The sequence below is a fragment of the Haemorhous mexicanus genome, chromosome 17 (assembly GCF_027477595.1).
Source record: "Haemorhous mexicanus isolate bHaeMex1 chromosome 17, bHaeMex1.pri, whole genome shotgun sequence".
Lineage (NCBI taxonomy): Eukaryota > Metazoa > Chordata > Aves > Passeriformes > Fringillidae > Haemorhous > Haemorhous mexicanus.
In genome coordinates, this window is record NC_082357.1 from 8,126,836 (window position 1) to 8,150,374 (window position 23,539).

At 40.9% G+C, this 23,539-nt stretch overlaps 1 long non-coding RNA gene across 9 annotated transcripts in view; it reads left to right on the forward strand.

The window, feature by feature from the left end:
- The window catches only part of LOC132335222 (uncharacterized), a 170,841-nt gene that overhangs the window by 89,662 nt on the left and 57,640 nt on the right, over positions 1–23,539 (forward strand). For all 9 annotated transcript variants that reach the window (XR_009488622.1, XR_009488617.1, XR_009488623.1 and 6 more), the window contains one exon: positions 12,586–12,652. This is a non-coding gene — a long non-coding RNA (uncharacterized LOC132335222). The remainder of the gene's footprint in view (positions 1–12,585; positions 12,653–23,539) is intronic.

Here is a 23,539-nt window from a genome sequence, read left to right on the forward strand (position 1 = left end):
TTCCTGCATTTCAAGTGAGTGGGAGATTGTTTCCCCAGTCATAAGTCTGACTCTAAATACTATAGCAACCAAAATTAGGCCATACATCATCCTAATAGTAGCTTTCAAAGAATTCTTTACAAGATCACTTCAGACCATACAAAGCAGTAAGGTTTTGGGCCCAGTCACTGAGAATAGCACCATCATGGATGAAAGGGACTTGGGTGGCAGGAAACAACACTAAAAAACTGCAGGAAGAGCATGGATAGGGGTGTAGCTGTTGCCTATGTTTGATCTGTTGATTTGTGTGATGGTGCTTGGCATTATGGTACCTTCTCCATGGCTTTTATCAGAACTGCATTTGCTGTGTCACTGCTTTTCCTGAAGGAAATTACAGCATTATTGGGGTTGGAAGAGATCTTTCAGGATTGCCAAGTCCATGGAGAGCAAAGTGTGTAGATGTAAGGGGTATAAATGTAAGAGGTGTCTGTGTGCTCAGCAGCCTTGCTGGTTGCTGTGTGTTTGTTGGGCTCTTGTCAGCAAGCCTGGCTAGCCTCGATGGACTTCAGAACTTGTAAAGTGATGTGAGTGGAGCTCGCAGCTCCAAGGAGAAGTAAAAGTTCTTGCTAAAGCAGTGAAGATGTGTAAATATACTTGATAAGGGTTCTCTGGAAATATTTCTTTACATAAATAGCTGATAGGCAAGTCTGCAGATAGATATGAAGTTAAGGCCAAATTTATCATACCAGCAGGCTTTGCTGGGAGTACTAAATATTGATGTTCATTGTTAGCATGTGCATCACATTATGTGCCATTCATCTCAATATAAATACTGAGGCATCTGACAAGGCATTACTCACCATGTATAACCTGTCAGAGCATGTCACTGTAAATCATTCATACTGTTGAAACCTCATTAATTAAAGGTTAAGGTAAAAAAAAACCCAACAGATTTTTATTCCTGCATGAGTAGCAAAGTTATGTTTTATTTTACCAGTCAGTGTGTTTACATAGTGAAGTTCCCTAGTTTAATGTATTTTTGTCCACATTTACAGTCTTATAGTATCTTCAAAGGTGGAATTTTTTAGAATTTTGATCAGTTGAAAATAATATATTTGATAAAAATTAATGCAATGTTTGTTCCTAAATCCTTGGGAAAAATCCTGGGGAAAAGTCAATGAAATGCTTATAGATTTTAAGGACTAGTGCAGCCTGGCAAGGAATACCTTTAAATATTTTAGATTACAGTGCCCCTTACCCTAGATTACTAACCCTAGTGCAAATAACCCTATATTTTTGGTCCACAGACAACTTTTCTGTCAAGAGTAGAACTTTATATTAAATATCTGTGTAATATCTCTTGGGTCCTTATAAGCAGGCTCTTTGCTGCTGCCTGGGTGATGAGAGTTTTCTCTCTGGTGAGGCTCATGTACCAGCACTGGAAGGCAGGGGTAGAGCTGCTCTGCTTCAATGACTTGATTTTAGTCATTTGATACAACTTCTCTTCTTCTCCAGCTTGGTTTTTTGTACACATGAAGCTGAAGTCAATTGGCTATAAAAGGTTATCAAACACTGGCTAATCTATCTAGTAGGTATAATTAGAACTTGGAAGGAATCTTGTGGAAGCACTAGCAATCCTGGAGAAGATAATTAAAGCTGAAATATGAATATAGTAACATCCTCAGGAGGGGAAAAATCAATCACATTATTGCATTAAAAGAAAGATTTTGAACCTTGGCTCAGATACCCTTTCCAGCTGAGATGCAGGAGCTGGGAAGCCCAAGTGTCAGCTCCCTTGTGGAGAGGTGCAGTAGGAGTGGATCTACAGCATTGGCAGAGTTCCAGCCGTGTAAATAAGGGCAGAACAAAGTGTTAGTAGGGTAACTCTTCTCTGCAGTACCCAGCTCCTGCTGCACCAGAGGGGCCATGGCCAGGGCCATACCAGTCCCTGTGCTGCCCACACAGGACCTGTGCCAGAGACCATGGGGTAGAGAGCCAGGCTGGTCACACAGGCCCAGCCTGATCCCATCTGGGTCTGTCACCTGCACAGCCCATTGCCCCTATGGACATCCCTAGAAACAAGCCAAATGTTACTTCCAGATACTCCAGGGAGTCTGAAGATAATCATTTTGCTTTGTTTCATTAGCCCAGCTGTAATGTAGCAGAGCTAATGCAGTCATATCCCAGTTAAGGTACCAAGCAGCTTTAGCTGCTTATCTGCCATGGGAAGAACCACATTCACTTTTGTGATGAAAATTAAATGTGGAAATAATTCCTTTTTCCTTTTTGGAATATTACTGTGCTATTAAATAGGCTTAAGACCATTAAAGAGTAATGATATGAAGTTGCATGCATCATTATTTTAAAGGAGATTGAATGAAAATATACTGTCTATCTGTTCCAGCCCTTGCCTAATCCTCAGTTTAATAGAGATTTGTAAGGGCCATGATGCACAGCCATTTAATGAAGCAGTCTTCAGTTTCTGAAGCAGGAGGTTTAGTACCTACACTACAAATGAAGTAAGCATAAAAGATATCAAAGATCCCGTTTTCGCAGTCTCAGTAACTTTAAAGTTTTTCTATTAATGTAGTCATACCTAGAGAAATGAAATGCAAAATAATAGTAGAATATCAGATTCTTTGCTCTCAGTTACTTAATGTAGCAGTGGGTTACAACTGATTTCTCTAGTTACCTGTACTCATGCATTGCTTTTGACCCCACTGCCCTGCTTTGAGCAGGCTGGGGCTGGTGCAGCATCTGCTGGCTTCCCTGTTGTTCTGGTGGGGAGGTGAAACAGGGAGGCTGAAGATCAGGTTTTCAATCCTAAATCCCATGTGGTAACTTGGGGTACTGAGTCTGTATCTTCAAAGTGTGTCAGCTGAGCTTGGACTCTTAGCTGTGGTTCTAGAAATTAAGGTTTTATAAATATTTGTCACTGCTGAATGAATGACAAGATTAGAGCATAGGTCATCATCTCCTACTTCTGCTGTACTTGTCTAAGCTTGGAAGTTGTGTGTTTGTGGGACTCAAACAGCTTCATTATTCCATGAAAGGAAAAAAAATAACCCAAAGATCCTTCAAGGCAAGGCTCTAATTTTGTGTGAAGGAAGCCTGACCTACACTGTCACTCATCAGTGAATTTAATGTACAAGAGCTGCCTGTTGTCACAGAACAAAGAAGTTGGTGAGGCTGGGGGGAATCAGGCCCCTTGGCCCTGCAGATCTGCTGCCTCTCCTGTGCCCTGGCTCCCCCAGCTCATCCTCCCCTGCCAGGCTTTGGGCCAGAGCTCCCACAGCTCCTGGGGCACATCGTAGCACACCAGGGGAAAGTAGTGGAACACATGTCCACAAAAGTTTATAATCTTCCTTCTGGTATATCTGCATTGCTTGGCCTGGTTTATATTTTGCTGAATCTCCATGGAGTCTTGGATCAAGCCTTCACTTAGAAAATAGTGCAGTTTCCTTAAGGTGGCTGAAAACCTGGTAGACATTCCTTCTCTGCTCCTGTTCTGAGAGAAAATGATGCACATGCACACAAACACTCTGAGGGGCTGCAGCTCAACTCACTGCCATGCAAAACCCTTCAGCAATGTGAATATTCTGTGCAAACCCCAGATCCTGCCCTGTGACTTAGAGAGGGCTGGGAAGATGCATCCATGGCCTGAAGAGCCTGCAGTTCCCCTAGCCGGGGGGTCTGAGGCCTGGAGAGAGCTGGGAGGATTTGGGTTTTTTTAAGACATAACACTTCCAATTTATTTTGATTTAGAAGTAGAATTGATTATATTAGTAGGAAATCTTCACATCTGAGTTTCCTTCTTTCAAAATAAGGGCTGAAATGGAAAAGGAGATATTGCCAAATACAAATAATATATTCAGAATAAAATATTCATACAAGGAGGAAATGGCGTCTGTGCTTAATAAAAATGTGATTGTATGCTGTGATAGCAATTATGTAAGTTCAAATATTGTGCTTTTCTTCAAATCTTGGTTATAAATCCAAAATATATAATTAATGATTCTATAAATAATGCATTTATAATTTTAAGGTATGAAATAAAATCCCCTTGCTTGTTTTTATGGGCTGGCCCTTTAAGAAAAGTCTTTCTTGGCATTGGGTCTTATCACGAGACACAAAGAAAAGATCAAGAGGCTGAAATCTTTGATAAATTGACAGGGAAGTTCCTGCTTGGAGAATGCAATGTGTTTGAAGTTTTTACAGATCCCAGCTTTCCTTTCACCACAAAGGAAAAAAAGTGATTGCAAGATGAAAGGACCTCGTTGACTGTGCAGACCCATGATGGAATGCAATTTAATCTTTCAGTCACCATTTGTGCTCTGAACAGGTTAAAACAGAAACCCATTAATGTTTGATTGCTGCATGAAATAAATTGGTGGGCTCAGACTCACTGGGAGCAGACCAGCTGCCCATTATATGAAAACTACCCTTACAGGTGACTCTAAATTGATACTTTTGTGAGCTGTCTCATCTCGACAGTGAGTCTAAAGCAGATAAGAAGTGAAGGTTGCCTTTATCAAGGGACTATTTCTGTCTCTGTTATGTTGGTTTCATGGATCTCATTACTCTCCACTGATGTCCTGATTCACCATGACATATCTGGGGCAATGCTATCCTACAAGGTCTGGTGCAAAGTGTAAGAGTGGGCACCAGGAGGAATTTCCATGGATGCTCATCTGTAAAAGGTACAACTTCAGTGAGTTGTCATAGCTTGAAAAGCCTCATTCATGTTGTTCTTGAGGTAGATTGACAAGTGGTTTGGCTTAAGAAAAACACTACAGTCAGTGTAAGGCAAAGCCAAAATAGTGTCCTCTCTTTTTTTCTTTGCCCTTTGGCCTTCCTCCTTTCCCTTAATGTTTAACAGTTGTTCAACCCCTTTTTCTTTCCAAAGGCTGTGTTGTATTTAGAACAAGTAGCTTGTCCTTTATATTACCAGTTGGCACTAGTAGCAACACCTTCAGCCATGTAAGCCAATTATATTTACTAATCTTTTCAAGCTCTCAAACTTGCAAAAGTGGCCAGATAGCATATCTGGAAATTCATCATCTCCACCCTTCACATGTCCATGGCAGTTAACATTATTGCATTCTGTGAAATTAACATTGTCAGGTTTGCTCCTCAACTTACACATTTCTCAATGAATGTTGGGAATTTCTTTCCTATTTTTCAGGATTTCCAGCAGTAATATGTCCAAAAAAGGGTACAAACCCAGAGTTTATTAATCTTAGTCTCACAGATTCCTCTACTGCTTTACATCATTTGTGTTATTGATAAAAAATTGTTCAGTTTTATAGCAGGCTGGTACACCCTCCTACACACTTTAATTTTAAAGATTTTAATCTGTCTTCTGCCACCAAATGGCACTAAAGCATTATGAGGCAGAACTATGAAATGAAGGTGGCCATACCAATTATCAGTAAAAAAATTATGAGGGAGCACCAAGGGCAGAAGACAAGGCAGATTTGCTGGTGGCTCAGGCAAAGCTTCTTCCAGCCCTGCTGGGGAGAATCACCTCTTCCTCCTAGGGGCAGAGGAAAGGTGGGCACTGCTGGAGCTTGGCTCTCTAGGTGTTTGCTGCTGCAGTGGAGCTGCTCCTGGGGGGAGCTTGTTACACAAAAAACAGTTCTGGAAGCCTAGAAGCACAAGCAGGGCTTCAGGCACTTTTTCTTTGTTAACAAGAACTGATGAGACAAAGTGCAGTATAGGTCCATCTGGGAGTCAATTGCCTAAGAATGCTTCATCTAAAGAGACACAAAGGTGCTGAAGACATGCTCACTCTTTAGAGCAACATCTTGCTTCTAATAGTTCAGTTTGGAATCTTGATCACTAGCTCAGGAAAATGCCTTCAAAGGTGCAAAGCAGAGACCAGTATTCCCAGCTGAAGTGCTCTCTAAAAATTTCACTTCTGCTCAACTTGTCTCTCAAACTGAATTTCAACAACTGCCTATCTTGAAGGAAAAAAGAAAACAGTCTGCAGCTGAAATTATTTGTGGAAATGAACACAAGCAAGAATGCAGCTGCTGAGGAAAACAATTTCTTTCTTCTCTCTTACCTAGAAAGAGGATTCTTGCTGAGGTGAACAACTAACAGGGGATCTGATCAATAAAGCTTTTGCCTACCATGAAAGTAGAAGACTGAACACAAACTGTTTATTGTGTGATTGTAAAAGGAAATGGGTGTTGAACTTCTCATGAAGAACTGCTTGGAGAACAGAGCCCCATTGTGCTAGGGCACTGTACAAACAAATACTGCAGGAGATGGTGCCTTCTTTGAAAAGTTTATCCTCTCATAGGGAGCCAAGAGGATGGAAGTATGCTTTGAGAGGTTAGTCTTCAAAAACCTAACATGCAGGCCATGTAATCAGACACCCACTGGGTTATTCATTGATTGTTAGTCATTCACAGTTGACTCTCAATGACAAACAAACTTATTTTCATCGTATCCCTTCATTTGTATTCATGGATGTTGGGCATCTGTGAAAGGGAGATAAATGTGAAAGCTGCATTGTGCTGCAGCAGAGGGATCATGCCTGCCTGCTGGAGCCTGGCAGCGAGGATCCTCCCAGTCCCATGGACAGGGAGCATCCTTGGCAGCACAGCCTGCCCCTCTCTGCAGTCAGATTGTCACCAGGGCACCAATTACTCCTAAGATACAGGAGAGAAGTTAATTTTTCAGTTCAAGCCTGAAACGTTTTTCTGTGTTATGATAATGTGATGACAGTAGGTGAAGCCCAGTTTTTCTTTCTATAGAAATCAAATAGAAAATGCCAGCAGTGTGGAGGTCTTCAGCATCATTTTTGTGATCCTTACCTGAGGTTGTGAATGGCACAGATGTAAAATGAGCGTAAAAATAAAGTAAAAAATAGAAAAAAATCTGCAGCATAGATGGAGAAGATAGAGGAAGGCAAAGGAGTGGATGAAAAAGAATAATAAGCATTACTACCCAGAGAAAGCTTTGTTTTTGAGACAGGACATTGGGCTATGTATGACTTGACCTTAGTTGTTGCCTCTGTTAAAAGAAAATGAAATGCAATAATATTTGGTCATGAATTATGCTAATGTCTACATTTACTCTAGCTAAAAATAAGAAATTGCTATAGCTGAGGATTCAAGTCTGTAATGGTGTTTTCCAAGGAGGGCAGATTACAGATGGAGAGTAAAACATGTTTTGATGTTTCCAGCTGTTCGTATTGGAACAAAATTTGGCAGCCCAGGAACCCAGGAATTGGTTTGTTGTCTTAAGGAAGTACAAGTCATTCAAGACATGTCTTTAGAGCAAAAGTACATCCAGAATTGCATCTTTATTTGGGATCTTTACATTTCTTTTTAGGCTCATATTTCCATCAGACTTCTCCCTGAACTCCGTGGAAATGGTGACTGCACACAGCCTTTGGGATGGGACTCAAAGGAGTCCTCATATTTTACCTGTCAGAAATCCATGGCATTACTTTGCATTTAGATTGAGAGCTTTATTTCAGAATTTCTTTGGAGGACTGAAATTTCTGAGAGACAAATGGACTTGAAGGAACATAGGAGCAGAAGAGCAAGCAGTTTGTAAAGTGGTGCTTTAGTGCCTTATGTTGCATATTTTTATGAAGTTATATAAAGTATTGTGATCTTCATCCAGCCTTGAGTTCTTGAGCATGCCAAGATGAGACAATATTGTGGTAATGTTGGAAGTGGTGTGACTGTCTCAGTGATGAAGTGGATTTCCCTAGACTGTACCAGAAGGGTTTGGCTAAATACAGTTCTAGGGACAGGCTTTTTGTTACTTCTGGACATAAAGAACAAAGAGTTAAGGTACAAGAAGTCTTAGCTGAAGAATCTGTGTATTTACATCTTAATTTTTATATAAAGTGCTGAGGTCATGAGTTAAATTATAAATTGTTTAATGCACCAAAACTCTTACATAAGCTTTGTTAATTTAAAGGAAGCCTGTTCCCCAAAGCAATACTTGCAGGTAAATGTTCCTATGTGCTTCATTGAGAGAGGTCCAGGGAATCCCTGCCTCTCTGCTGCCACTGTTCCAATGACCTTGAGTTCCTACTCAGTGTGTTCTGATTACTCAGGATGGGGCAGGTGAAGGCTGTGCTGTGTCTGAGGGCAGGGAAATCCTGCTGGGTGGGATGCGACCCTCCCCTTCTCCTCACTGGTTTTGTGTGTGGCTCCTTTTCTTTTCACATCTAATTGACACATGGTGGCTCCAGTGACCTCCCAGCACAGTTAGGATTTGTGAATTGTCAGAGTTAATGAATTCTCACAAAACCTGATGCCTCCACTTGGGAAAAAACCATTCCTGTCTGCCTTCATGCTGCTGGACAGAGGCAAAAGCTTTGCAAATGATGTGGGGAGAAAGGGAACTGCTTGAGCCCTGGTAACACCTGCTATGTCCCACCTTTCTGGCTCTGCTGAGTGGTTTCACAGTCAGGCTAAGTTATTCTCCTGACAGAGTTATTTATACACTCTGTGACTCAGCTGTCTTCTGAGGGATGGCAGCTTGCCTGCCTGAGAAACAAACTTTGTCCTGCCACTTGTGTTGTTTTTTCTTTAAAATGTTCATTCCATGATGTTAGATCAGTGAGGGAAGTGCTATAAGCATCGAAACAGCAATGAAAAAGAAAAAGTGGAAATTGTTTTATGTTAATCATAAACTGAAAACATGGTCAAAAGTGATTTGCTGTTTGTGTTTTCCTTTCTTGTGTCAACAACAAAAGACCTTCTGTTGCAGGAGGATTCAAAAATAGGGAGTCAATATTTCCTCTTGAGCCTGAACCTCATTTTATATCTGCAGTTTCTGTCTGGATACAGTAAATTCAGTGGATGCTGTAAAATACTTCCTAATTTATAATAACAATGAAAAATCAGGATCAGTTCTTCCTTTGTTGCTGTGCATTATGAAATTATTTTCTTTTGTGTGAGACACAGGTAGAGCTTCATGAGATGTTCCTGGGATTTTTGCATGGGCTGATTGCTTGAGTGGGCAAAATTTAATCTGGGAAGAATATTCCCATTGTTTTTGGGAGAACTCAGTTTGTAAGTGTTTGCATTACACGACTTCACCCTGGGTTTTGTGATGTCCCTTTGCTGTGTGTTTTCATTCATTTGTATGCAGTAAGGTTGTTCTTGTATTTTGTTTTTTGGGTTTTTTTTTTTTTTGGGTGATGTGAGGGGGAACAGTATTTCTCCCCATATCCTGTTGTCTTTTTCTATTCTGTAACAGTAATTGTTTTGTATTTCCTAGAGGCAATGAGCTATTCCACTGGTGAGAGATAATGTTTTTTTCTTTGCAGTGAATTATGTGTATGAAAAGGCAGAGTATGTGTATTGGGTTTTAACCTTCATTGCTGTTGGTTTTCACCTTTTTCAATCTTTTTTTCACACTGTCTTTTTTAACCTAGTTTCTAGTGATTTTCTGGTATTGCCTTTGTTTTTGCTGCCAGATAACAGAAGCTTAGCTGTGTCAGATGTTTCCATGCCCGTTCCTTTAATCCAAATAAATTCACCTTTATGAATTCAAAATCATCTTTATTCATATTGCCCTTGTTGTTAATTTAATACAGAAATCCCTTACCAATGTAGCAGTGCATTCAAGAATTCAGAATACTTAAAGCCTGATTATTTTGGTGTTATACTGTGCTCAAATAGCAATGTCTGGAGCCTCTTTGCTACAATACCTGTTACTGCGAGGAAAAATTGTAGTAGGTGCAGAGGATGCTCACCTTTGACTGCAGCTAAACTTGCCAGTCTATTTGATCTTCAGCTCAACTTTTTTTTATAAGTAGATCCTTTGGTGAGAAGGAGCTAATTGCTGACCAAGGGTGCTCTTTTAGTTCGCTTCAAGTTTCTGCCTAGCACAGGATTGTTGCAGGTTCTTTGTGCTGTCTGGATCCAAATAATCTCCCATGTAATGAAAGTAGAATGTGTAGGAGAGGAAATCCTGTGCAGAGGGGGATGGATGCTGATCACCCATGTGTCAGTGATGACCTTGTGTCCTAGAGGGGGGACTCTCTTAACCTTTATTTTACCTTAGATCTGGGTAAATAGTGCTGCTTGTAATCAGGTTTCCTCTACTGCACAGGAAATGCTGGGAAACATGAGAAACATGTTTCTCTCTTTTCTGGATTTGGTGTACTGTTTGTGCTTCATGTCCTTGAGAAGGACATTTACTTCTCATGGTGACAGTGTAGGTGGCTGTGAGTGGCTTCAAACAATACCTAAAGCCATGAAGATCAGAAGGGCATTTCACTTGGGCTAGATCTGAGTGGAAAAGTCAGGCTAATTCTGATGTTTCACAGGTGAAAAGGCACAAAATATTTGACAAGCTGAAAGCTTAATGTGGTTTCAGTTACACAGACACTAATGTCAAATAAGCAATTATACAGAAGTCAATTTTCTCCTGTAAATTTGTAACACAGTAGAACATTATGCATAATTGTGTTACATATCGTTTTAAGGATGAAACTCATATTCCAGGCTCCATTAGCTTTCAGAGTCTTTGAAATATATCTGTTGAACACATTCTAAGAAGTTAGAGACAAGATTATCATTGATTTTTATTTACAGCAAGAGATTTAGTGGAGAATTAATGCTGCAGTTTCAGTTCTATTTCTTTAAATACCTGTTGTCTTAAATTTTGATATCTCTATCCTCAAGATCCTTGCTTTCCACCAGTCATGATTCTGGGTAGAGTGCCTCAGTTAACAGTGACTCAGCCATTGCTACTTCTGGGTCCCAGCTCTGCCCTGCTGCCAGAGGTTACAGCCTGTGCAGCAGAGATGCTGGAGACAAATCTCTGGTTCTGTCTTGCCCCTACAATTCACAGTCAGACATTTTAATGTGAATGGCAGTTTAAATATCCTAGGCCATGCACTGCAGTGACTGAGGACAGGGCCCATGGGACAGTGATCTGAATGTGAGGGTAACTTAAAATCAATTTAGTCTCCTGGAATCCCATTAGCCCTTTTCTCCAGGCAACTTTGGACCAAACACTGAGCTTGTTTTGTCCTTTTCTGCACTAAATGTCCACTGTTTGTACACACATAATGATTATTATCTAGAGTTAGAAAGTTGCCTTGGAGATGTGTCTGTCTCAGAGGTGTTGTGAAAGAGATGACCCTTGGAAAAGACTCTAAAGATCACCTGATCATCTGATATCAGATTACAGATAAGATTATTATTCTTCTGTATCATGAAAAGCTGCTCATGTGTGTGGTCTCAACTGTCTTAGGCCTGCAGTTGGAAAGTTTCTTGTACTGTTTGGAGATGGGGGTGGAGGCTCTGTTTCTCGGTGTATATTGTCCTTAATGTAGTGGTATTTCTATTAGACATGTAAATTCTAAACTAGGAAGAGTCTTATTTCTAGGTACAGTTAAATGCAGATAGTGCTGCTCTGAATCAATAGGAATAATCAATTCTTTCTGTCTGTTACTTTCTCTAATTTCTGTTCTTCTGAATTGTTTTGTTTTGCTTACACACTGTGCCAATTTAGGTTTGTGGTTCTGGGTTAGAAATGGGGCTCCCTCTATTCCCATTAGCTCTTCAGCTTTTGAAAACCAAAAGCCTTTGATATTTCTGTCTTTTTAAGCCTATTTCTTAATAAGAATAATACAATATAACTTGCTGGCAAAAATAACCTTCTGAAATGTGGTTCAGAAGCAGAAATTCAGTTCTGAATGTCAAAGTACTGACAGGAGCATCAGTAGATTTAGAGTAGAAAAATTACTAATCCTGTCTCAATGCAGAACTATGGTTAATGAGAGAAATTCCACAAATGTTGGATAATACAAAAGAAATAGAAGACTAGTATTCCTGCTTACCTTTATAGAGATATATACCTGCTTTTCAAATAAAGTCATGACCAACCTATGGAAGCTGCAGTACAGCTAGAATAATACAAGACAAATTGCCTGATCCTTGTGGATTGATGTATTTAGTGCTCTGAAGCTTTGCTCTACCTCCATTATGGTCCAGCATGGCAGGTGATAATGGGAGAGACATGGTAACAAAATGTTTTCTAGTGCTTTATGATATTCAGAATTTCTGTATTGTTGTAATTCTGATTTTGTTGATACATGCTGTGAGTACTGACCTGATATTTTTCTTTCTCTGTCTCAATCACTCTGTAAATTGAGGAAGCACAGTAATTTTCAGGAATGGGTATGATTCAAAAGCAGCAAAAGCGTGTTCTCCATTTGCTCTGTGATGAGAAGCTATAGAAGAATCCCTCTGTAACAGGCTACTGACCCTTATAAAATGCTTTTCTACAAGTATACTCATTATCAGCCACTGTCAGAGAAACAAATTCTTTCTTTAATCTCGAGGTGAAGTGCTCTGAATGACAAGCACAAGAGAAATAATACAGTAATTTGCTGATTTAAGGTGTGGGAAGTTGATTCACAGTTTACAGAAAGAGCAGTGATTGTCAGTCTACCAATAAAGAATTTTTTTACTTCAGATAAGGGGATGCTTTTGACATATTTTGCACTAGACTTTATTAAGTAGAGTTACAAAAATGAACACCTAATTTGTGTTATTGAAAGTATGGTGTTTGCATATACAGTTGTAATATTTGAAATGTCTCTTTATTCTACAGACAAATTTACAGATCCTGCTGGGCCACTGTCCTGTGATGGTAACAATGCTGACAATATGACACCAAGGTACTGAATGCTTCCCCTTTACTTGCATTGCCTCCTGCAAAAGTATTACATGTATTCTGCACAGGCCACATTGACTCATGCAATTCATCTCTTCTGTCTCCTTTATTAGTATTTTTGCCCTGTCAGAAGGTTGAACTACCCTATTAACAGCATTTGGAATTCTCCTGGAAGCTCATTCTCAAAGTCTAGTTCTTGCAGGGGTTGTTTTTTAGGGCTGCCCTAGGACTGGGAGATCCGGGGTTACATCCTTCAACCTCCTGTTCTGCACAGGGTACACAGTAATGAGAGAATGGATCTGGAGGGAAAGGGAGACTGAGAAGAAAAAACTATTCTTTCCTGTGTGGCAGCTCTCTGACTAGCTGCTGGGCTCACAGGAAGATGTAAGGAGTGCTTGGTTTCTGCAGTCACAAAGCACAGCTTTGGAAATGTCAGGCACTCGCTCCTGGCTCCCGCTGAGCACCGACCACGGCAGGCAGGCAGCCCCTGGAATCTGCTTCCCTTTGAGTCCCCAGCTGAAGCAGATGCTGTGAGCATCCCTCCCAGGCACAGCACTGAATGCACACAAGTGCAGGTGTGTGTTTCTTGAAGAGGTGAAGACTTGATAGAAAACGTTTGCTCTGTTTCAGTTACTGCAGAGGTAGCAGTTCACTCGCATCCTAAAACTGCCCTTAAGGAAAGGTACAAGTCAATGTTATTTCAGGCAGAATAAAAGGCAGAGTGTGTTAACAGAATAACAATGATAGAAGCACTGAAAGGCTGCCTTGTGGCCTGAGATGACTTTGTTGCAGCAAGGCAGGACCAGCATTCGATCAAACCATTAATTTCTTGTTTTCAAAGGTGCTCTCTGTGCCCATGTGCTCTTGTGTGGGTACCTCACCTGCCCAGTCCCACAGCTGGTGGCCATGCTGGCCAGTTGAGCTGTGCAGGTCCTGGGTCCCCAACAGCAGCTGCCAGGCCCTTGCAGTGACACTCTGAGTGCCTGAATGTCCACAGGGGCTCTGCTGTGGGGTGGCCTGACTGCAGACCAGCTCTGTTACCACAACCTGGAAGAGACTTAAATACACAGCTTAGTGGATGGTAATGAGGTAAAACACTAAAAGATTCTCAAACTTGCCCTAAATTGTATCTCAGACTTCTGCCTCCTGAATTTTACATTTGAGAACGGTAAAGTAATAATAGCAAGAGAATTTCAGTATGGATAGCTCTGCTAATTGAGCTAATAACACCTTCCAGGGAAAGTGACAGATAAAAAGCACAACATGATTGAATTTCTGCTGGCTCCTAGAACAAAATTCAAAGAGCAGGGTTTTTTTTCTGGGAAGTATATTCATTCCTTTCTTTGTGTTTTCCTATTCTTAGTTCTGTACCTAAAATAGTAATGCCAAGAGATGTAGGAAAAATGAGATTGTGATAGGAATCCTGAACTGCTTTTTAGATAAGTACTAAGTAATCAGGTTTCAAGCAGATTAGTCACTAGTTTCAAACATTTTCAACATGTGTGTGTCTGTTCCTAAAAGTTTGCTGGTCACATGAAGAAGGATCTTGACAGTTTTTCAGATAAATAGAGAAAGGAAAAACATAAATCCCGTAAACCAGAAGTGGTTTAGCCATTGTAGCTATCACAACTGCCTTGATGGTGATGGGTTGGGACTGCCCCAGGGCAGGAGTGGGAATGGAGCTGCAGGAAGGGTGAGCAAACTCCCCAGCAGGTGCCTGTTGGCATTTCCCTGTGAGGCAGAGCCCTGATTGTTCCCCTGATGGGACACCTTACCTGATGGTCTGCATACACAGAGCTGCCTCTGAGCTGTCTCTCTGCCTGCATGCCATTATTCCAGATTAATTGCTGCTCTTTCCTGAATGCTCAGTGTACTGACCTAATGCTGACATCACAGAAAAAGCAAGGGGCTGGTGGGTTTCTTACCACTGTGTTGGTCCTTTACAACATGAGAGGAGGAGCCTTGTTCCTCTCTTTTGAATTTTCCAAGGACGAGCATTTGTGATGGCAGGATTGCTTTGTCAGGATCTCTGAGGTCTGGCAAGAGAGACCTCCTGGGATGGAGGGATGGATGGATGGATGGATGGATGGATGGATGGATGGATGGATGGATGGATGGATGGATGGATGGATGGCAGGAGCACTCACCTCTGGAGCAGTGGGGTAGGACAAACTCCAGGAGCAGACATACACAGGGCATGAGCTGGGGCCACAGATGGCAGTGGGAGAAGGGAAATGGGATTGCTGCAGGCAGACAAAGGGAATGTGAACTGGGTTAGTCACAGCAGGTGTGTGGAAAGCAAAGGGAGAAAGAAGGCAACTCTGCAAAGACAGAGTGTTGGGGAGGCAGGATTTGTTTTGAAATCAGATTTGTTTTGTATCTGGAGAGTTTTGTTGTTGTTTAGGATTCTGTGTTGTTTTTAAACAGCTTTGGAGACTGAAGCCTTTGTGTTCTCCTGGCATAGTCTCCCTGAAGGCTGCTGCCTCTGGCTGGCTCCAAGGCTGCCTGCTGGGCTGCTGTGTCCTCTCCCTGGCTTCCCAGCTCTCACCTGCATCCCCAGTGGAGTTTCTAATCTAGCACCAGCAAAACCATTACTAGAGTTTGCCATGCCCTCACACTCAGTCCTTAGCATTACAAGGTGAGGATCTGTGGATGCACCAAGGCTGCTGCAATATTCCAAGTGGACAGCAGGTCCTGGTCTTTTCTTCAGGAAACCCAAGCAATCTCCTGCCTGGGTTGATCCCTGTCAATGCTCAGTGTTGCTAGAGGAACAAGCAGTTACTTGAATCTCCTAAGAAATAATTTTAGCCCTGAAATGTTTTTATTTATATTCATTTTCTTTGACAAAGCTGGACCAGATAATGTGCATATCCAAGTATTTCATTCTTGCAGATAGGTGGGGAATGGCTAGAGACTCAGAGAGGATAAATATCCATGTAAATCTTAACTAAAAATTTCAATAGCTATTTTTCAACCAAGAATATGCTCTTCTTATATCTTATGTTATTTCTTAGGTATTTGTTATGTTACTGTGACAAGAGCACAAACCCATGTTACAGCACAAACCATACACATCAGTGGCCTGTTGAGCTGGGTTAGTGCAGTTGGATAACAGTTACAGATGAAATTTGATACATGAAAAGAAATACAGTTCTGGATGATGACCAATCCATGGATCAATGCCTGTTTTCTGATGGGTGCTTCCCTGCCTCTGGCTGCTCCTGTCCCTGCTCACAGCTGCCTGTGAGGATGCTGTGACAGCCAGAACTGACCTCAAGCCCTGCTCTTGCAGGGAGTGCTGAGTCCTGCAGAGCAGGGGTGGTATTGCTGCAGAGGAAAATGAAGGCAATTGAGACACAGACTGCCTTTGGAGTACTGGAAGAGGTACTGTCAATGCTGGGGGTAACTGTCCTGAGAATCAGGTATTTCAAGGCAGCTTTGGGACCTCTTTCTGTCCTAGGCTCTCTGAGTTCTAACTGTGACTTACTGAGGTCTGTTATTTGTGCACTTCACAGGCTTGCTGTGAAATTTATTAGGCTGAATTGTGAATGCAGAGAGAAGTTGCTTTCAAAAGAGAAAGAAATATGGTTTGCAGGGCTGCCTACAGATTTAAGATATGCAAATGCTGTTTCTTGGAACCTTTAAAAATTATTTTTTGCCCACAACTCCATACTTGGAGTTTGGAGAATTTTGCTTTCTGATTATTTCTTTTGGGGAGGGTTTTGTGAGAATAACAAGAAGAGAGAAACTCTTTGTCTGACAACTCCCAATTTCCTCTTCAGTGTGCACAAGGGGCACTTCCTAAAAGCAGCAGCATCCTCCAAACATATGTAAATTAATTTGTTTTTTCAGTAAAAACAAGATGAGTGTGCATTGTTTTGGGGAGGGATTTATTCAAATCTACAAAACCAAATAGAAGTTTGCTGTTTGAGGTATATTACCATGAGCAGGAGGGACAGCAGAAGTTTACCTGGAGCAGGATCCATGAACCTTGGAGGATTTTAGGTAGGTAAGATTTCAGAGAACCAGACCGAGCAGCAGGATCGTGTTTGGGGCTTACACAAAGACATCTTGGCTCTCATCTTTGAAACTGGGAATGTAGGCAGCCACTGCCAGAATCTGGGAAGTCCTGGATCCCTAAAGTGCCTGGCAGGGAGCCAGACACCTGTGAAGGTGGGAGGTGGAGGAAGTGCTCTCTGGGAAATAAGGTCAGGCTTGGTTTCTTACATAACAGCTCAGCAACTCAAGTTCTTTGATTGCAAAAGAGCCTTTTGCAAAAGAGACTAATTTTATCTATGTGGTGGGACAAGAAATAAGCCAGGGCTGGGGTAGTTTTAGATTTTACCAAGGAAGACTGTGTTACAGAACTGGAAAGACTGGAAAAGGAAAATGGGTGGAAAAGCAATATTTCTAGATTGCTTAGCTAAAGAATAGTCTTAATGCAGCTGGATAGCAGTTACAGATGGAATTTGATACATGAGAAGAAATGCAGTTCTGGATGATGACCAAGCAATGTTCTTCAGAGTCTCATAAAAGCAAGATAAAAATAGGATTGTTAGAAGGGAATCTGATCTCAAAAATATTGGAAAGTATTTTTCTAACAGAACACCTAAAGGAAATTGAGAAGAGAAGCTACCCAGGGACTAGCTGTGTTGAAGTCTTTCTGCAAACAGATAGTAGAGTTATCACTTCTTTACTAGAAGAATTTTGTAAATTCCTTGGGGATAGTTTTCATTTGTATCTGAAGGAGGAAGTCAAGTTCAAGACATTGAAATATAATGCAAAAAGGCAAACTGAAAGATAGATAAGCCTGAAATCCAAGAGATCCTCATACTGTGTTTTGATGAATTCTAAATATCTTTTAATCTTTTAATATGCCCCTGGGTACTTTCAGCCATCCCCAGATGTGCTTACCAAGGCTGTGACATTTTCCAAATGACCTCTCTACTTTTAGTAATCTTAAATTCTGTTCAAAAGCATGTTTTGTTTTGTTTGAATATTAAGTTTTAAGCAAGGTAATGGATTACATTTTGAAGAGCTGATGATCACTCTGATTTTATCTGTGCTAGTTAAACTTTGATTTTTACCTTGGCTGGATTAGTTTCAAACTGACAAAACAGCTCTTGCTTGAGGTGGAGGAGGATCTCAGTCCTGCAAGCAATGCAAAGTCACAGCCAGTGTGAAGATGTCTCAGCTCCAGTGTCAGTGCTACAGGTGCTTTATATTCCTTTATTTCACACCTCCTCCCAGCTCATCCCAAAAGCTTACACCTTCACAAGGTAACACTGCAATGAGGCATTTCTTCTCCTGAGAATTTATAAAAGTGTCAGCTTTTTTATAGGCAGTAACTATAACTTGTTTTTATAAATGTGGGCACGGGAGCATGAGGGGACACAAGGGCTGCCTGGCGGCCACGTGTCCTCAGCAGTGGGAGCAAGGACAGGGCACAGCTTTCCTGGTCCAGGGTCTGCTGCAAACTGCTACAGCCTGTCACTGAGGGGCAGATAGGGCTGGGTTAGTTTGGAAAACCCAGCCAAGAAGCAAATTTGAAACAAAATTATGCTATTTCCTGGCAACTAGCAAAGCTAAATTAAGCTGGCCAATTCCTGATAAAATCACAGCAGGGAAAGCAGAACAAGCGAACCAGAACTCTGTTTTGCAGTTAGATCCTGTGCTATTTTTAAGTCATCCTGACAGCTTGTTAAATGCCAGTCTGGAGAGCAGCTCCAAGTACTGGCTGTCACTTCAGCCATTTCCCAGGAGCTGTGCCCTGGGAGGATGCTGGCAGCAGTGCCCTTTCCATGGGGTGCCAGCCCTGCAGCAGCCTGGGCACCCAGGCTGTGTCTGAGCCTCTGCTGGGAGCTCTCCATGTGCTCTCAGCACTGTGACACGCTCACATTGTGCTGCATCACTTTGAATGACACATGTTGATGTTTCCAGACCGGTGTGCTCTCTGTAGAACACACTTGGCAGTAAATACAAGTTACACAGGCACCCTGAGAGGGCTTGGCTGGCCCTCTAAGGGTCTGTCAGGCATCCTTGTGCTCAGTCACTGCCAGTGCACCAGTCTGAGCAGTAAGAGAATAAATTTTCCGAATATCCAAATCTGTTTGTAATTGTGGGAAAACAAAACAAAAAAAACCCAAAACCAAAACAAAAAACCCTCAAAACCAACCAACCAAACAAACAAAAAAATAAAACCCCAAACCAAAACAAAAAAAAGAAACCAAAAAAAAAAACCCAAAAAAGGTTGAAACAGTGTCTTAACTTCTTGGGTGGGACATGATATTCTCACCTCCCGAGCTGCTGTTACACTGAGGGTTTGTGTTAGGAGGGGGAGTTTCTGCCAGTGGCAGACAGCACAGCATGTCTCTTCTCTCCATCCATGGGTGCATTGCGTTGTCTGTAAAACTTTTTGTGACAGATTTTGAATAGTCTGGGAATGTCAATGGCAGAGCTGGATTGAGAATTCAAGAGACCATTTACAAAGGATCATAGGAAAGGAGTGTCTCCATTTTCCTCTGTGAGGCTTTGTGGCCCTTGCAGCCTCTCATTTTCTATTAGTGACACGTTCTGCAGAGTGAAGCAAAGCTCTCTTGTACTTAATTCAGAGTAGCATCACTGATGCCTTGTAAATCTGGTAAGAACTGAGTACAGAAGCACAGAGTCCCAAGCATGATAATTCCATAGATTTCTTTTTTATATTGAAAATTTTGTAGTATCAGAAACTACATTCGGATAACAGAATCCTATCACAACATATTTTAATATGGTGTAAGTGAAACCACATAGTAATTGATTTCTTTTTGAATGCAGAAGCCTTTTGTTAAATCTAAATAATTTCCTAGTCCTAGTTTGGGCAGTATTTAATTCCATGGGAGCTCCATTACAAACCTCTGAACATTTACAGTCTCAGAGTGGTGGCAGCAGTGCCCAGGAAGGATGGCTGGAGGAGGGGGACAGCAGAGGGAACCTGTGCCACCAGGCAGCAGCTGGTGCCTGATCTGCAGCCATCAGTGTGCCAGGAGACAGAACTGGGATGGAGCTCATTGCTCTGTGCAGTTTTCTTCACAAGCAAGGACTCTGCATGGCTTTTAGGATATTAATTGGTTTGTACTTAACATACAAATTAGTTCTTAAACAACATTATGATGGTGACTTAACCTCATCAAAGCATGTTAAAAGGACACTAATATGCTGAGTGGTTTGAAAAGTCTTACCCTTGTTTATTTTTGCTGTACTTAGTGATATCAAGGAAATAAATTGATAGAAAGACATTGGTACTTTCTCTCTAAATAGAAAGTGGTGATTAATTGTTGGCAGGTGACTTTTTTAGCATGAACTCCCTCTTTGTACATATGTGCATTTGGGGAAGCAAACAAATTGATTAGTTCAAGTGTTATGTGCAAATGTGTCTGAAAGGATTTTGGTGCTTGAGACAACGCAGTAAAAAATTCCATGTTGGCAAATAGACTGCTGCACTGGCTGTTCAGTGGATGGTCCTGCTTATGTCCTTCTTACATTCTAATCCTTTCGTGTTCCTCAAATTTAACACTTTGTACTGAAAAATGATATAAAAATATAAATATTTATATTAAAAATATAAAAATTTATTTCAAAATATTTATTGATCAGCTTGAACATCAAATGTGAAGTCATATCATCTCCAAAATGCACCAACAAACTTCTGAGGGGATAAAAAAAACCCCAAGAGTCCAGTGCCACAAGCCCATACCTAATGTTATGTGCTAAAATCCTGTCTGAGTGGTGTCAGCACAACCAGAGCAGCCAGGCAGCCCTGATTTGCTTTCTACTCTCACTTTGTTGAGTTGGAGGTTTTTATTATGCATTTAAAGACAGCTGTGCTCTGGTGGCCTTGATTGCTGAAATTGATGTCTATTTACAGTGACATTATTAGCCCCAAGTACATGTTGTTATTGTGTTGTTTTTAACACCCTGAAGTTGTACAGCTGAAGGTTCCCATTTGCTGTGCACACTTGGGTGCACAGTGTGCAGTACAGGATAGGATAATGAAACTCCATCTTCCTGGTTTTATTGGCCTAATCATCTGTATCTCTTTATTAGTTTATTAAAACATTCCTTCCCCCCCAGCCTATCAAAATGATACTGCCTACTGCACAGAGTTACCTTTACTTTAGTATCAGTGAGTGTGAGGTGTTTTGGGTTTTTTTAATGAAATCTTTGTATTTTGGAAATTTCATTTTCCTTATCAAATTCCATCATTTATGGCTCACTAACTCCTGATGACAGTGTGTTGAAGTGTATCCTTTCCCATTACATGGTACCTACATGGTTAACCAAAACTCAGACCTGTACCAGATTTTATCTTTTCTGTAGCTCTGAACTTCAATCCTTACCCAGAGAGTGCTTTTAATTTCCACTTAGAGCATCTTAGATCCTCTCCTACTGTCTGCTACATCCTAGATCCCTTGCATTGATATAACCATAGAGCAGGGATTGGCATCAAAGAAAGAAAACAATTTCATACATTCCTACATTGAAAGACAGTTTAAATACATGTCAGATTAAAGCTTCTTTCCCCAGAATGTGTTAGCCCAGGGTAGGAAGGTTCAGAGACCCCCCAGCAGCCAGTACCTGCTCCCTCTATAGAGGAAACATCACCTTTCTGCAGTTACATGTTTGCAAGAGGCACTAAGATGACATTATTCTACTCTTACTTGAAATCCTGAAGTGTTGTGTTAGAGAGATACTGCTGTTGTGTTAGAAATGTATCCAGTAATGATAGCTTGATCTTTTTACAGGCATCTCTGAATAGGTGTCATATTTGTGGTTTCATTATTTTCTTATTTCTTCCATTACTGCTCTGTTGTTTTCTCCAAACAGTTTCAGGGGCTTAGGAGTTGTGTTTTGAGAAAAAGACTGCACTGTGGGTTTTGCAGTGCTGAGCTGGTCCTTTTCTGGAGTCACCTATCAGTGTCACAGGAGTCCATTTCTTGGTGCCTCATGTCCTGGCTGGCCTCTAAAAGGTGCTTCTGAAGTGCACACATTGCCAGGAGAGTTTTCACATTTACCCTTGCACAGAATTTGGAAATAGATTCCCAAGTGGTTGCAATGAGATCTTTCTAAGTACTCAGCTATGAGTATGCTTTGCATAATAATTATATATAGATGTAATTTCTGAAGTCTTGAGAATATGGATGTCTCAATAGATGATTCAGTTAATTCATGGTTCATGCAATAATAGTCCCTGCTGTGTTGCACATCCACCTCCCTGCAAAATGGATTTTTATATTTAACAAAAAGGTACATATTTATGCACAACTCTATTTGTGCTTGTGGAGTAAAAGTAGGAGAAACACTTAAAGGGGACAAGTTAATATCTTATTCATAGTTACAGTGAGCAGCAGGGGAAAAGTCAATACCAGCATTGGTATTGTCCAATGTGACAAATGATATTGTGAGCTCATGCAACACACTTGCTGTAAAATGATTTTTTGAAGTAGGTGATAAAAAAAAGAATCTGTTCACACAATTCAATATTTGTACAGAGGTTCTTTATTTCTTTTTTGAAGGCAAAACTTCACTTTCACCGAATTGTTTCTACTGGTGTTTGTGAGGCTGTCAGGACCAAAGCAATCCCTAGACAAAAAAAGATTGTCTGGCCCAGAAACTTGATCCCTTAATCCATCTTAAACTGCATTTTCCCTTTTCTTCCCATTGTCTTTATCAATCTCTCTCTCAGCAGTACTGTGTAAGTGTTGGGAAGCACTGCTAGACCAAGACATGGCTCTGAAATGTGCCCTTTGAGTAGCAGAAGAGATTTTGTGCTTCTGGAGAATAGCTTGAGAGAAACAGAGCCTGGGGCATCCCTGCTCCTTGAGGGGAGATTTTGCAGACCTATGGCCTGTGAAGGGTTTTATTTATCTTCTTAGTTAGTATTTAAAATATCCCTTACAAACAATGCATTTAATAACATAGGATTCACTGGAAAATGCTGCTTTATTAGAATTTTATAGTATGTTTCTGTTTTCAAACATAAATTCCAAGAAGTTATATTTTGAGATTGTTTTAAATTCTAAAAATATGATATTGTACTCCCTAAATGCTTTAAAATACTGAAGACTTTAACCTATGAACTTGCAAAACTCTTGTGCAAGACATTTCAGTATCATCTGAGTTGAAAGAGAGAAGGACACCTGGGTAATTGTAAAGGTTTGTGTTATACACAGCTGTGTGGGGTACCTGCAGCCACACTGACCATAGCAATGGTGTTTTATAAACCCCTTTTATAATGTCCCAGTGTTCCTGAAGTTTTGTGTCTCATTGTGTTAACTACAGTGACATACTTCTGGCAAAGCCCTTCATGAATTTAATTACTAATAGTATATAGGGGGAAAAAGTCATTAAAATATTCTCAAAATATAAGAAGTGTCACCTATGTGTGCTGTGTTTTTCCCAACTTGGTTTCTTATGTAAAAGAGTGGCAAAAGTCAGCTGGAAGTAAATCTCTGTGCTCAGGCCTGTCACACAGGCAGGGCTATGTCAAGCATGAACAGTTGCTTCAAGCATTGTTTTTATTGGGACTCTTGAAGCTTTCCTCTAAACTGTGGAGTGACACATCCACAGTGTCCCTGTCCAAATCCAAACTGGCTGGCAGGCCAGGGAGCCCAAATCTTCTGATCAGTACTGAATTAAAACTCTTCCAGATAAAAACCTGATACTGTTTATTTATATTAGTCATTAGCATTTGTTAAACAGAACTGTGAAGAGGCATCAGAAGACACAGGATCAGTTACTGTACTCTGTGGAAAAGATGGGCCTATAATAACCCCATCCCAGGATTTGATTTCTTTCCTTCAAGCAGAAGAAATCATCTCAGAAGGGAAACTGCTTACTTGAAAATTCACAG